This window comes from Dermacentor variabilis, chromosome 6 (assembly GCF_050947875.1).
Source record: "Dermacentor variabilis isolate Ectoservices chromosome 6, ASM5094787v1, whole genome shotgun sequence".
NCBI lineage: Eukaryota > Metazoa > Arthropoda > Arachnida > Ixodida > Ixodidae > Dermacentor > Dermacentor variabilis.
This window is the reverse complement of record NC_134573.1, coordinates 113,877,188-113,893,336: the sequence shown is the minus strand read 5'-3', so window position 1 is coordinate 113,893,336 and position 16,149 is coordinate 113,877,188. Positions and strand designations below refer to the sequence as shown.

At 45.1% G+C, this 16,149-nt stretch overlaps 1 protein-coding gene and 1 long non-coding RNA gene across 3 annotated transcripts in view; both read left to right on the top strand.

Annotated features, from left to right (window-relative positions):
• The window catches only part of LOC142585057 (uncharacterized), a 210,338-nt gene that overhangs the window by 18,740 nt on the left and 175,449 nt on the right, over window positions 1–16,149 (top strand). The gene's annotated exons all lie outside the window — the stretch shown is intronic.
• Window positions 2,641–10,557, top strand: LOC142584326 (uncharacterized). The gene is made up of 3 exons (XR_012828758.1): window positions 2,641–2,803; window positions 7,764–7,870; window positions 10,501–10,557. It is a non-coding gene; the product is annotated as an uncharacterized LOC142584326 (long non-coding RNA).

The window sequence follows — 16,149 nt, the reverse complement described above, 5'->3', positions numbered from 1 at the left end:
TAACCAGCAGCCTGCAGCCTATTTAACTGTGCAATTAAACTCATGTTCGCAGAGTGATGACAAGATTTCTTTTAGGAAGATTCTAAACACATCAAAGCAATGGCGCGTTTCACAGTCTTTGAGTGCACAGACGCGTAAGGTAAGGTTCCTTAAGTGCACGTGGCGAGTACATCCAACAGGCGTGGCCTGTTTGTAAGGATAGCTGCGAATCTAAAAATTGGAGTTTACCGTCCCTAGATAGCTCATGTGTGAAGGTTAAACCTTTGCCATTGTCATTGAACAGAGTTAAAATATCAGCTACCGTCACGGAGCATTCGTTGTTAGTCTGTTTTATCACAGCAAGAAAATCGTCAACATATCTAAAAATTTGAACCGAGTCATTGTTTAAGGCACTCTTAAGAGCGCGGTCTACAAGCGATAAAAAAATATTACAAAGAGCAGGCGCCAAACATGAACCGACACACACACCTTTATTCTGGATAAAAAGGTTATTTTCGAACTTTCGGAAAGTTTCATGTCCCTTCTTGAATTTTATTTAAGTGCAATTTTTATCCAGTTCGAAAATAACCTTTTTATTCAGAAAAATGGTGTGTGTATTGGTTCATGTGTGGCGCCTGCTCTTTGTAATATTGTTTTATCGTTTGTCGACCGCGCTCTTAAGAGTGCCTTAAACAATGACTCGGTTCAAATTTTTAGATATGTTGACGATTTTCTTGCTCACTGCGCATGTTCCTCTGGTTTGAGCGGTCTATAAAGGAGTGACGCAATAAAATGATGTCAGTTGAGAGTAGCACCTTGTCCTGTCGTCTTTCTTGTGTCTGTTTTTTCGCGCTAAACAAAGTATTCAAGATTAGTTCCTACGTACACCCAAACGATAGTTTTGAAATGACGTTTGTTGACGTCCTTCAGTTTTCTCATTATTTGTTTTACCAACCCTCATGGGGGAATTCCTTTTTAAGCAGGTATAAAGGACAAAAAAAGGAAGCAGTTGCACAAGGCAAATTTAAGAATGCCTCATGACAGGCGCAGAAAAGACCTTTGGTATGGCGGCAATGCCTCAATGCCGCTATACGTAAAAAAAAAGAAGAAGAAACAGCTTTCTATATGCTAATAAAGTCACAGTTTCGCCCGAAAGGCGCAGCAGCGATTGCGATAGCGAATTAGTGGATAGCTGTGCGAAGTAAGGATAGTAGTTATAGCGGCCGTATAAATTTCTAAACATTCGCTTACCAACTAAATGAACAATGATAGAATGTGTAAGCGAGACTGAACGAGGGCGTAGAAAGAAACAGACACACAGAGACAGCGCTGTCTTTGTGTGTCTGCTTCTTTCTACGTCGTTGTTCAGTCGCGCTTACCCATTTTATCGTGGATTCAAACGAACTAGCCTGTCAACGTGTTTTAACTAATTTAACCAGCACGGTGTCACGCGCGCACAAGTGAACACGAACACATCTCGCCCAATGATAGCAGAAACTGTCTATCAAAACGGTGGAGTTAGGAATCGTGGCAGCATCCGCGAGCCAGTTGACCTCCGTGCATCTGTCGCTTCAAGGCGAACGAAACGTCGAAAGCACAGCACATACGAAGCTACCGGCACTATGCGCACTTTGCAAACGTCGCAGATCGCTTTGAAGATGAGGACCGCGCGGATGCGCACTTTGGCCACGTCGCAAATAACTTTCACGACACACGAGCGCCGACAACGCGTCCCAACGGCGTCCGCCAGAGGCGTCTACTACCGCGTCCGCGATTCGCGTGGCCAATGTTGTAGTAGACGCCGCGGTTGCCTCAATTCTGTACGGAGCGGCGGGCGAGGAGGACATCGAGGCACCCTAGCAGCCGCTGGAGAAGAACGCCCCTCCTCCCTCGCCTGACCCCCCAATCTCGTGCGCGAAAGGAGAGGGCACGCTTCCGACCCACGTTCCTCGGTCGTGCGTGCGACTGAACCGCATTCGCCGGCTCGCCCTCGCAAGCTTTCACTCGCACATACAGCATACGGCGCGCGACGACCATTTTATTGCCCTTAGACTTTAAACGGAACCACACGGCGACGCCGACACCGACAGGAAAAATGCGCCAGGAGTGTCGATAGAGTTATTATCGCAATAATACGTTACAGTGCTATGAAAATTTGCACAGTTCATTATGCAGAGCCTGAACAGCGTTGCGAACAGGTGCAGAAAGTGAATGCGACCGCTCTCCTCAAGCCTTTAAGCAGGCGCCCAGGTGATCTCGCAACATTCCAGTAAGAGCTCGCCTCGGTGGTGCCGAATAAATTTCATTAGGCTGGTTTGTAGAAGCATTCGTAATGGATCTTCATTTTAAGAAATATTACAGCTTCCTTTTATCTATTGGTGTTCTAAATCTGTAATATAGACGGCACATTCTTAGCTTGTGCAATGGAAAAATCAGAAGCAAAGTGCGCATTTTCTATAGGCACTCTCCTTCGCTCTTTTCTGATATGCAACGCAGACTGGCCTGTTTTCCGGGTGACGGCAATACAACGTGGCGTGGGGACAATAAGCAAGTGTGAAAAGAATGGATGATGAAAAGCGCCGTTACGAAATTTAGGCCTGCGGTCGGCAAGGCACACATTCTGCATGAGTTAGTGCTTCGTATAAGTATGCAGGACATGTCTTGAGTGCCCAAGACAGTGGATAGGAAAGCCGCTCCGTGCTAGCTCAATTGGTTAGAGCATCACACGCGTAATGCGAAGACGTGAGACCGTTCCCCACCTGTGCCAAGTTGTATTTTCGTCGATTTTCATTGCCAGTAGCTTATGATTTCTTTAATTCAATTAGTAAGTACAAGTGATTTCCTCTATGTCTTCTTTCGTGCCTTTGCTTTGTTGGCTTCTCATGATATGCTTAACAAAAACCGGGGCGTTAACTGAGGGGCCCGATATTTATCCCTCGGTTAACGGCCCCTCGGTTAGCGCCCCTTGCTTCTCGTTTTAAGAGAAATATTGTGACCAGTGAAGGGCAATTCGGAGGGAGGAGTGCATAATAACTCAAGTAAAAGATAGAGAAATAAACGAAATAGGTACGCGGTAAAAATAACAAGTGATGGTGTGTTTAGTGGCACAAGGGCCAGATATAGCCAAAGGGCACCCTGGAAGTAGTGATCTGGTGTCAATAATCTGTAAATGAGATGGACAGGTGTGTTGCGATGGGCAGATGTTACTTGGCTGTAAAAATGCATAAAAGTCGGTCGCTGTAAATGGCGTAACACAGATAGGCATATGAAGATAATAATGAGGTACTATGACTGTAAAATATATGGTAAAGAACGATCATAGAATAAAATTTAAGAGTATGGAACTAGCACTAGCGCCTCACAAGGGCCCTTAAACTCAAGGGTACGGAGTCATGTGCTCTACGAAAAAGTACTATCGCTGGAGCGCCCTCTGGGGAGAGGATGCGATACGACATTGCTATGTTGATAACATGTAACACTACATCGTTCAGATAACTTGCAACTGCCTTCATATCGAGTAATGGTTGTAATCCCAGAAACATTGCTAGGTGTAGGGGGACATGATGTTTATAGGCTTGCGGAAAGTGCTTTTTCCGTTGAATTTCTGCTTTCCTACACTCCACGAGGACGTGGAGGACAGTCAGCCTTTCACCGCATCTTCCACATTGTGGAGGTTCGCCGCCAGTGAGTAGGTAATTGTGTGTGCCGAATGTGTGCACTATGCGCAGTCCATAAACCATCAGTTCGTCTTGATTTTATTGTGGGTGGTGCAACGCTTGGTCAGATGGAGTTTGTTAGAAGCTTCGGCATACCACAAAGGTTGCCAATAGCGTCTTAGTTTTTGCGAATGAAGGGCTTTAAGTGTATAGAGGGTGCAGCTATGGGAGCAATAGAAGCTCTTGTTGCCGTGGATGTTGTGACGGCTTCGCCTCCGAGCACGTTCCCCTAATTCCTGTGTGTCCTTGCACCCAGCACATTGTTACGTGCTGGTTAGATGTGTACGTCGTACGCAGAAGTGCATAAACATAAATACAGGATTTTACATTTACGGGTAAACATAAGAGATCTAACCACGCTTAGATAGTCAGTAAAAATTATGTTTTTTTTCAACTTTTTTTTTCGTGGCAAGTTTCCTCGCCGACAGTATTGCATATGCCTCATCCGTAAATACACGCGTGTCATTGTGCAAAACGCCTGTTTCAGAGAAAGGTGGTACTCGTGTTGCATAAGCAACACCGGTATGTGACTTAGACGCGTCAGCGTAATACTTCTGGCGCGAATACTTCGCCTGAAGTTCTAGAAAGTGGGCTCGAATGTGTGCATCAGGGGCATGGTTTGTTACCTTGATAAATGACGTGCCACATTCAAGTAGCTGCCACTGCCACGGCGGTAGCATGTTGGCTTCAGGGATTAGGCGATCTTTTAGTAGCGGCACACCCATTTCTTCGCGCAACCTCCTCACACGAAGTGAAAAGAGCTCTCTCACTCAGGGTCGCTTACGAAATAGTGTAGCACATGTCGTGTCATCTATAGTAGAAAAGCGCGGGTGCTGGCAGAACTTACCTGTAGGTAGTCTGTATAACTCAAATACGTCCTATGTAAATGTAGCAACCAATGATTTCATTCTACGCAGAGGCTCTGCAACGGGCTTGTTCTGAATGCACCCGTCGCTAGTCGTATACCTAAATCATGAACCGGATCTAGAACCTGAGTCACAAAGCAGAGTCATAATCTACAGCACTGTAGTCTAATCGTTATTGTATAAGGCTCTTGTGCAAGTTTATCAGGCACTTCCTATCACTACCCCATGTTGTGTGTGAGAGAAGCTTCACTAGGCTCACTGTCTTCAGGCATTTAGCACTCAGGGATTTAATGTGAGGATTGAATGTGTGTTTTGAATCAAAAATGATGCGAAGAAATTTCTGTTCTCCGCTTACAGATAATCTATTTCGAAAAAGCACAATATTGGGGACTGGAATAATTACTCTTTTATTTGTAAAAAGTATATATCTACTTTGCCGTGCGTTCAAAGTAAAACCGTATTGAGTGGCCCATTTAGGCACATTATTTAGGCCAAGCTGGACATGTCGCTCGTAAATGGCAAGATTGCATGACTTAAAGTGATTCTGAACATCATCTACGTACAAGGAATAGAACATAGTACGGGGAATAGCCGATCGCAGAGAATTCATTTTCACGATGAAGTGTGTATACAGCTAAGACCGCCGCTTTGCGGAACACCAAAGACCTGGACACGGCCTGGCCCATGCTTACACGGAAAGCACGGTTTGACAAGTACATTTCGATTGTATTCAGCATATTGTCACGTACACCCATGACGGCGAGATCTCTAAGAATGCCTTAACGCCACGTCGTGTCATATGCTTATTTTTCCAAATCGAGAAACACTGAAATTAAGAACTGCTTCACGTAATTGTTCTGCCGAAACCCGCAAGATGGAGAGTAGTAATTAATTAAGGGAAAATCGGACATCCGCTCTTTCGTAGCAATTGCTGCAAAGGAAAACCACGCAGGTTCCTTAAAAGGAAAGCCTCGCAGTTAAAGAAAAGCTTGTCCTGGTACGTGTGGGTTTCCTTTGTAGCAATTGCTACGCACGGGTGAATGTCTGAAAGCATCCTTAATGTATGCTTCAATGCGGGCAAGATGGTCTGTCGTCGACCTTCCTTCTCTGAAGCCAGAATGAAGAGGACCTAATTCTTTATTGTTTTCTAAAAGATGGATTAGGTGCCGGTTCACTATGTTGATATAGAGCTTGCATATATAACTTGTTAACGTTATTGGTCTGTAACTTCTTGCTAAAGCAGGGTCCTAGTTTAAGTTTCGGAATTCCAGTTGCTTCGTTCCAAGCAGACGGAATGTATGCAGCTGCCGACCTGTCATTAAAGAGAGCGAGCAGGAGTATCAGGGTTTCTGGATGAAGGAACTTGATCATCTCACACATTATGCGGTCGCCATCTCATGCAAACTTGTTACAAGAATTCAGAGATGCGTAAACTTCAACTAGGTTAAAAGTACGATTGCATGCCTCATTTTCCGCACATTTACGGTCACGAGGCTGTTGCTATGCGAGTGTTTGAACTTGGAGGAAAGTGTGCGTGTAATGCGATGCACTAGGCATGGTTTCGAATGCCTTTATTTTTATTTTTTTAGATGGCCTTTTATTTTATTCACTCCATTCCGTACTTTCGCATCGTCCATGTAATAATTTATCCCAAATATGTATCGCTCTCAGCTCTCTTTCCTTGCACGTCGACATTTTCTCCTGCATTGTGATTTGGGTTGTCTGAACTTAATAAGGTTTTCCGGCGGTTGGAGAATTGCGAATAAATCCCCAAGCTTTCTTTTGGTTCTTCCGCGATTTCCGACGTTCGTCATTCCACCATGGGATGCGACGGCTATTAGCCAGTCTGTTAATTTGTGTAATACGTTTTGTTGCAGCGTCAATAGTAAAACCCGTTAGGTACACCACAGCAACGTCTACATCAAAATCAGAAATGTCGTCTCCACACAAATATGTGAGCTCTAGAAACAGTTGCATTTTCGCTAATTCAATGTTCCATTGAGGAAAATGTGGCGAGCATGGATCTTGTTTTGTTAGGTTGCATATAAGTGGGAAGTAGTCGCTTTCAAAGGGACCATTCCAGGTACGAAATTAGTGTGCTCGAAAGTATGCTCAAGTCTGTGGGCGAGTATGTGTTGCGTGTGACGCTGTAGTACGTTGGTTCTTGCTTGTTCAATAAACATTCAGCTAAAGAAAACAGAAAATTTTCGGTCAGGCGACCGCGCGCATCACAACGAGAGTCTCCCTATAATGGGCTATGAGCGTTTAGATCACCGGCTATGTATGGCGGAGGAAGTTCATTGATGAAGCTTTGGCACTCTGTTTTGTTAAGTTGATGGCAAGGCGGAACGTACATCGAACTAATTGTGATTAGCGTACCGAACAGCACAGCTCGGACATCAACTGCCTCAAGGGAACTTCGGAAGTGTAATTGCCGATATGGAACACCCCTAACGACTATTACGGCCACATCCCCCGATGAGGCGAGTGCGTCGTCGCGGTATTTGAGGGAAGTGGCATATTGCCTTATAAAGTTGGTCCTGTTAGGTTTAGGTGTGTTTCTAGGACACACAGCACCTTTGGAGTGAATTTGTGGAGGAGTTCCTTACATCCTTAACATCGTCAAGATTGTGGAGAACTCTCACGTTCTATTGCAATATTTGAGTATTCATAATCAGTAAGAAGTTAGTTCTGCGTGTCTAGCGAAGAAAAGTGAAGTTACATAGCCCTTTGCCTGTCCCGTAATGCAATTTTTCTTTCTTTTTTTGTTCTTGTTTTTTTTTTTTTGAGTGGGCAAGAGAGTCTTGACGCTTCTTAGGCGCTGGTGGCGCCGTTTGACTGCGAGTCGTGTCCATCGCCTCCTGCTAAGCGCTGCACACCCGCTCTTGTGAGCGGTTTCTTTGACGAGAGGGGCTCTTCTCAAGAAATGAGGCCCTTGAGCCCACCAGACCGGAGGTTGATTGTCTATTGTTCTTGAACGACTGAGCAGCGCCAGGCGCCGCCGCAGCCGCCGAGGGGGCAGTTGAGGCCACTGTCGACTCACTATGCGTGGGCCGGACAGCCGCCAGAGGCTGTTGTAGCGCGGCCTCATTATGCGCACTTCAATAAAGTTATTCTTTGGCAGGAAGGATACCTGCCTGCATGCCTCTTGAAACGAAATAATCTCTATGATTTTGACTGCCACTTCTTCTTTTTTTCCAAGGTGGGCTCGACTGTGAGTGCGGGGCATGCTCCCCATCCCAATTCCCATAGTGTGGAGCGTTCTCGCATGTTTCGGATGGATGTTCACGCCCGCTACATTTGGCACAGGTTAGTCGGCCTCGGCAGTTCTGAGAACTGTGGCCGAACCTTTGGCATTAAAAGCATCGGAAGGGATTTGGAATATGTTGCCTGACAGTGATCATTACATAGCCTCATAGCCTGCCTCGATTGTTTTGGGCAGCACACTTGAACCCAATGTCAGAATAAGATGTTTAGTCTGTATTTCTTTTCCATCGCACCTCATTTTGGTTCGTTTTACACTGATCACATTCTGCTCACTCCAGCCTCGAAGTAGCTCCGCCTCTGTCAGGTGAATCAGGTTACTATCGGATACGACACAACGGCTGGTGTTCGTGGTATGATGTGGGATAACACAGGTAACATCCCCGCAACACAAAAGATTTGACAGCCTCTCTCATTGATTCTCATTTCGGAGTTCCAGAAGGAGATCTCCACTTGCTAGCTTGGAAACCTTAAAGCATTGACCTTGAACTTGGGTTAGTGATTTCTAAACGAGAAAAGATCATTCTCGCTGCCTTTTCGGTTTTCTTGGAGTGTACGGTATGAAACTTTGGAAAATTTTCACCTTGATGGCCAAAACCCTACATTCTTCTTCGGTGCACCCTCGCTTCTGAGGGTGATCAGGAAGTCGGAGAAAAGAACTTGCCATAGAGATATGTGGAACTTCCGGCGTCATGGGCAGCCGCCCACCATGTAGCCCAACAAGGCGACACTGCCAGTCCGTGAAAAGACAGGTCCTGCACGCGCCAGCTATACGGCACCACTATAACCAAATCTGTTATAACCAAGGTTGTCTATCCCACACAAGGTTAACCCTTGCTGCCCGAAAAATTAGGGAGTAAAAGGAAGCCATGAGAAGACAGAAAATATGGAAAGGAAAAGAAACATGAAGATTAGAAAGGAACATATGAAAGTGCAACTACCTACTTTCCCCGGGCTGGTCAGTCCAAAGGTGCCGCCAACGTGAAGCCGAGGACAAAGGGGTGTGTTGCCTCTGCTGATGGGCCTTACAGGTCCAGACACTGAGCATCAGCTGAACCCTCCGGATCCTCTTTTCCCCGGACACGGCTAAGCCGCGCTCGGTTAGACGCGGGAGGGTCCAACCCTCTTGTGCTCGGGTACGTGATGTCACAACCCACCAAACGCCTGCTAACGCAAACAACCCTGCGGGGAAAAGAATAAGTGGACGCATGCACTGGAGAATAACAAAAGACGGAGACACGCGTCTGCGTCACGCACATCAGCGCAGTACTCAATGTCATACAGTTGGTCCACAAAGGAGCGCGGAATTACACCTCATAAGTGATCAGAACGATCGCAACCGGCATATTTTCATCGGCACATGAACGCATCAGGAGCGTTAGTGCAACTGACCCGCGACAGCTGCTACTGCAAACGACAGGTGGGGTGTCGGCTAGATGCCGTACCAGCCTTCATTATATTATCACTTCCACGGCAGCCTAGCACGATCTGTCGCTCTTGAAATATTACAGCGCCGACAATGCGGTGAGCGCTCGTGGAAGCTAAGCCCGAAAACTCGTCATCCGGGGCGGCCCATGGGCCCGCCGTCGGGCCCGGCACAACTTTTGCGCGGAAATACGATTTCAAGTGAAGAGCATGGCCCAGGGCAGCATCGGCAGAGCCTAAAACTGCAGCCCGAATTGATTGGATTACGGCTGCACATACACCTTGTAAATGGCACCGTTAAAGTGTGCCTGGTTAATGATCGAGTCATCGGTCGAAATGAGCAAGATGCCATTAGAGTATATTGGTGAAAGAAAAAAAAACACACCGAAGGGGGAACAGGGGTCGTTAGAGGATACAGCGTTACATTGTATAAAGTAGACATAGGCAAAATGCTAGAATGGAGTAGGCGAAGAAAAACCTGATCAGCTTAAGCAGGCTACGACGCGATTCGTCGCTGTCCCGTTCCAAAAGGAGACGCCAATAGAAATTATAATCATGGTGCGCTAGTGAACTTACTACAGAGGACTGAAAGACTTGCGGTGCAACGGAATGAATAACGTGCTATAAACTTATAAGTGAACTTTCTGCAGTAAATAACGCAGATTAGAGCCTAAGAATATTTAAGGACGCGAATTTCACCAGGAAGTTTTGAAAAACAACCCATGTAGCGTGTGCCATCGCTCCGTTTCAAGGAGGATGGGATCAGAAATCATCATCATGATGCTGAACCAACAAACCACATAAGGGATACAGTTGGTGCGAAGACAAGAATAACACACAATAAAACTGATAAAACGACAAAAAAAGAGAGCGCACTTGAGCAAGTCAACATCATCATCATCATCATCATCATCAGCCTGGTTACGCCCACTGCAGGGGAAAGGCCTCTCCCATACTTCTCCAACAACCTCGGTCATGTACTAATTGTGGCCATGCCATGCCTGCAAACTTCTTAATCTCATCCGCTCACCTAACTTTCTGCCGCCCCCTGCTACGCTTCCCTTCCCATGGGATCCAGTCCGTAACCCTTAATGACCATCGGTTATCTTCCCTCCTCATTATATGTCCTGCCCATGCCCATTTCTTTTTCTTGATTTCAACTAAGATATCATTAACTCGCGTTTGTTCCCTCACCCAATCTGCTCTTTTCTTATCCCTTAACGTTACACCTATCATTTTTCTTTCCATAGCTCGTTGCGTCGTCCTCAATTTGAGTAGAACCCTTTTCGTAAGCCTCCAGGTTTCTGCCCCGTAGGTGAGTACTGGTAAGACACAGCTATTATATACTTTTCTCTTGAGGGATAATAGCAACCTGCTGTTCATGATCTGAGAATGCCTGCCAAACGCACCCCAGCCCATTCTTATTCTTCTGATTATTTCCGTCTCATGATCCGGATCCGCCGTCACTACCTGCCCTCAGTAGATGTATTCCCTTACGACTTCCAGTGCCTCGCTGCCTATTATAAATTGCTGTTCTCTTCCGAGACTGTTAAGCATTACTTTAGTTTTCTGCAGATTCATTTTTAGACCCACTCTTCTGCTTTGCCTCTCCAGGTCAGTGAGCATGCATTGCAATTGGTCCCCTGAGTTACTAAGCAAGGCAATATCATCAGCGAATCGCAAGTTACTAAGGTATTCTCCATTAACTTTTATCCCCAATTCTTCCCAATCCAGGTCTCTGAATACCTCCTGTAAACAAGCTGTGAATAGCATCGGAGATATCGTATCTCCCTGCCTGACGCCTTTCTTTATTGGGATTTTGTTGCTTGCTTTATGGAGGACTACGGTGGCTGCGGAGCCGCTATAGATATCTTTCAGTATTTTGAGCACTACTTGAGCAAGTAGAGGAGCACAGAGCACAGCGTGCGCCTGTGCGTGCTTCAGTGAGTGTGTGCGTTAGTCAGCCTGTTGACATACTGCCATCTGTCGAAAACATGCTCGGAAGCGCCGCAACCGAGGCAGTGGCGGTGACATTTTGCTTTTCTCGTATTTCAAGGAGTCTCCTCAGGAACGATAATCAACGGCTACCTGAGAAGTAATTTGTGGCAAACGGTTCGCTTCTGAACTTTTTTTTTTATATATAACATCGAACAGCACACGCGTTTAACAAATGATATTTCAGCGTGTGCGCACCGGATCCTCATTGGAGAGTTTTAGATTAAGGGACGCAAGCGGCTTGCGTGCGCAAGAACTAGAGTCCTGCGCATGTGCAGTACCGTAGCCCCGTGTTTGCGTCCCTTAATCTAAAACTCTCTATTGGCTACAGCGTTCACCCGGCTGCTACGAGGTCGCGGGATAAAATAGGGCCTCGGTGACCCGAATGGCGCAGTAGGAATTTCAGTAAAACTTCCGTAGGGACGAGTTGGTACATTTCCACTAAAAGAGAATAGCACAAACCGGTGTGCACCGCGCTTTGATGAGACCTTAATTCTGGGCCGAAGAAAAAGCGAGCAAGCGCGCTTAGAAGCTTATCACATAAAGAAAAGAGCAGATGACTTTGTCAGTGACACTTGCTTATCTCTTTACGCTGCAGAGAGTCAGTTTTTAAGCTCATATATATTTTACTGCCTGGAGTAAGTGATGTGTTCAGTTTGATTACGTTTGCGCATGTGAGGCCATTTGAGTTTTGGCGGGAGAATAAAAGCAGTCGTGTGGGTCCCTCTCACGTTGTGGTCATCCTGGTTTGCGCTATTCTCTTTTACTGGTCGAGTAGCAAGACGGGGAATAGAAAATTCGCATGGTCGTGGAAAGTAAACGCTTGAAATTATTATGTACCGGGCATAGGTGTCAGATTACTGCGCATGGAAATATATTTATGGAAACCTGGTAATCCAGTGCCTGGCATTCTGGAGAGATTATGCAAGGTCAATTCAAATGGGTAGCTAACCTTTGGGTCAAAAGAGGTCCAGAACCAACTGACACTGACACCAGCAAGGGCGGTTATGGGAGCAGTGATTGGAGCTCCACTAGGTGTGGCGGGAACAAACATTCTTAAAGTAAAAAAAAAAAAACGCTTTTAGTTAAAAAGAAGACAACTTGATTTCATTCAACGAAAATGAAATTCATAATTTTTTATAAGCGTTGTAAATAAAAGAAATACAAGTATATATCACTTTATCATTAGCAATTAATAGCACTTTTCAGTGCCCGCTACAAAAAAAAATAGGTGGGGGCGTTCACTCGTTCATTGCGCTATCTATTGAAATGCAATGCAAATCTTGCAGTATGCAAAAGAGTGCGCACGTTAAGTTATACGCCCCCTTCGAATGTTTCGTGGTTTGCATGTCAACGTTTGTCTGAATTACGGTGTCGTTGTGTCTCCGAGGTGCATTTCATTGTCGGTCAATGTGTTCAGCCAAAAGTAGTGAGTTACAAGCGCCAGATAATTATTCCCTTTGGTGTCTTCGTTCAGCTGCACCAATCGATGGATTCGGCGTCTTGGCGTTTAACGATGCCGGCCGCAATCAGCACCAAAAGCTTTCTTCGACCAGCGAAGAAAAAAAGATGTTCCATGCGAAGGTGCGATTGCGAGAGCCGTGCCGCACTACTGGCGTTTCGCTGCCTCGCTTTCCGCGCTAAAAGCTAGAAATGGCCTGCGAGTCAAATTGCGGGGCATTTGAAAATTCGGTTTCAAAAGCAGGCCGCCTAAATATATTTCGCGCATTTGACAGTGAAAATGACGTCAGTAAATTTATGCGTTCGGTTCTTAGAGCTTGAGTCAGCCTGACTTCAGTGGTCAACGGTACCTCCCGTCTCTCATATAAAACGCTGATAATTGATACAAAAAGTAAGGGTATTGCAAGAAAGCTCCCTTCCGTTGTACGTAGAACTACAACGTTCTTCTCAATCAAAGGAAATACTAACAATTTGACAATTTTAGATTTTCTGTAATGGTCTTGCGTATCTGTCGTTTTTCTGGTGGTACGTGAGGAACGTTGGAATGAGCTTGAGCAGTCCTCTTTTTTTTCTGTTTGCCGCCAGTCTGCGCCAAGCCCCAGCGTAACGCACCCAGCAGCACAGGGAACACCTATACAGCTCATAAATTGTCTTCGTTACTCTCATACAGCGGCCCTGCTCTCGCCACCATGATCGACGGTCAAAAAGCCAATCAGTAGTTCAGGCAAACAGGTTCTACAGCTGCATAATAATTTTCTATCGCAATGCACGCTTCGCCTTTTTGGGCGAAACTGCAACTCTTTTTTTTTTTCGTCCGCTATAGCTTTGTCTCATTGGGAGCTTACCTTGAGCAATAACGATTTCACTCGGACTATCGGCTGAAAACTGTTTTCCTATATTTTAAGAAGTACTCTCTAGTAAGAACTGCTTCACGAATACGAGTTCTGATTTAGTCCAAAACGGGAAGCATTTTGTGCGGTAAAGCGGCGCCTCTGTGAAATTCAACATATGAATCCCATGACGTACCAAGTGCGTATAGTGTAAATGAGGTTACGGATTTTTCTTCTTGTTTTGGGGGGAGGGGGGGGGAGATTGCACTAGAAACTAAACACGAACTAAGTCTAAACAAATTGCCTGCTTTCAAAGTCAACATTGCAATGTAAATTACTTGCGACTGCTGCCATATGTGAACAAGTGCTTGCGTTTACGAGCACAAGCAGCCCCCCCTGCATGACGTCCGGCTTTCCAGGTGTGCGTTGTTTGGGCGAGGTTCGCACAGACCAACGTGCTTGCTTTGCAAGAGCTAAAACAAACAAAGCAACACCACGAATCTCTCAAAAGCATCCCTGGCGGTTCCATGTTGGCGACGTCCCATTAGTGTTTGATATGGATGGCCTGATGAGTTGGGCCACTTTTGGGACGTTTCTCGACGAGGACTTGAATTCGCGAAAACGTTTAGCTTCTTCGGCCGAAAGAACCGTGCGCACGGACCGTGGCGAAGTGGGCGTCCGCGGCTCTAAGCATTGGCTTCACCGTGCGTCAGCATCTTTGGCGGTGGCACACGGAAAGGAAGCGCCGTCGTCGCTGATTAGCGGTAGACTTGACGCACGGTTGAGAGCGCACGAGCGCAGTCACCTTGTTTAATTTGACATTGGAGGAGCTTTCTTTAAAAGCCTAAAACATCACTATGCCGCATGTACGTACGTTGCTACAATGAAAAAAAGAAAGAATGAATCGGTTGTCTCTGAGACCCTCTACAACGCACTGAAACGCACTTGGCCTTAAAGTCCATAGACAGATTTAGCACTGCGTACGTTGCGTATGCAAGGCCGCTGCGTACGTAAAATCGCTACTTTCGGAAAAGTTCGCAAGCGCAGAACGCAACACGAATGGTACGTGATGCGTACGCGGCCGCTGCGTACGCACGCATTTGAATAGACAGTTTTAGCACTACGTATGTTGCGTATGCAATGGCGTTGCGTTATGCAAAGTGCGCATGTTTGAAGTTTGAAGTTTATTACGATTTTGACAATACAAGATCGTCATGGGCGCCGGAGCAAAAGGCGAGACTATACATGCCTGACTAGGTCCCTGGCGCCACGAGCACAGCAAACAGTGCAAAAAGAAAACTATATGTATACATATATACACATAATACACACATGTGTACATACTTATATGTACATCTATGCATACGTATGACAGAATTCTACATAAAATAAATTAATGCAGCACAATAAGTATAAGTAATACAAATGAAGAAACAAAGTAGGTACAGAAAGATACAGAAAGGCCAAAAGTCAAATGGAAACAAAGGTCTTGCAACGCATGAAATTGCATATCAGTCGAAAAACAGGAAAATCAATTAGAAGAAACAGGTGTCAATTGTCGAGAAATTACAGTTCGATTTCTTTCTGAATACTGAAATGGTTGAGGAATCTTGCATGATATCAAATAATGCATGCTCATCATTAAATAAATTAGGAATCTGCCACTGTAAAAGCTAATTGCCGCAGTTTGTTCTAGTTGTTACCTTAATAAGGTTCCTAGCTCTTAAGGTGTACTTAGTTGTGGTACTAGTGTATATAGAAAAAAGTTCTCACGATTACTTATGAATTCTAAAGATGCTTTTTCGGATAACTTTTGCTTATATAGACTTGTGATACTCAAAATACTCTCCTGGTGAAAGTACTCAGATGTATGTTCATACATCGATAGGTTATGAATAATACGAACACACTTTTTCTGCATTCGGAATAGAGTTTCCAAGTTAGCTTTAGAAGTGACTCCCCAGATAACTAGACAATTGTGGAATCTAGAATGAGTAGTAGAAAAGTACAGCTGACTTTTAAGTTTTGAAGGTAACAGCATGCGATGCCTATTCAGCGTACCGATTAATTGTGCTATGCTACGTTTAATATAACTCACGTGATGCGTCCACCGCAGATTTTCATGGAAGAGTATACACAAGAACATGTACTGGGAAACCCTTTCAAGTGGTTGCGATTCAAATAATAAAGAACATGCGAGCTTAACTGGCTTGTTAATAGGAGTAAAAACAATATACTTTGTTTTTTTAACATTTAGGCTCAACTGATTAGCCGATAACCACACTGAAAGGGAATTTAACCAGTTGTTAATAACAGGAATTACCGTAGAGATGTTACCAGAGGAAAAAAAAGCGTTTGTATCGTCGGCATATAATACAGTATCAGGTGTTTCTGGTATTGCCACGATATCATTGATATAAAGCAGGAAAATCGTAGGACCTAAAATAGAAACCTGCGGGACGCCGTACCTAATGTCTGCTAAATCTAATTTTATGCTGTCGATTTCTACAAATTGGGAGAGGTGTGACAGATAGCTACGCAGTAAGTCTAGTGCAATGGCTCTGATGTCATAAAAGGGCAATTTGGAAAAAAAGTCTGTCATGTTTAATTGAA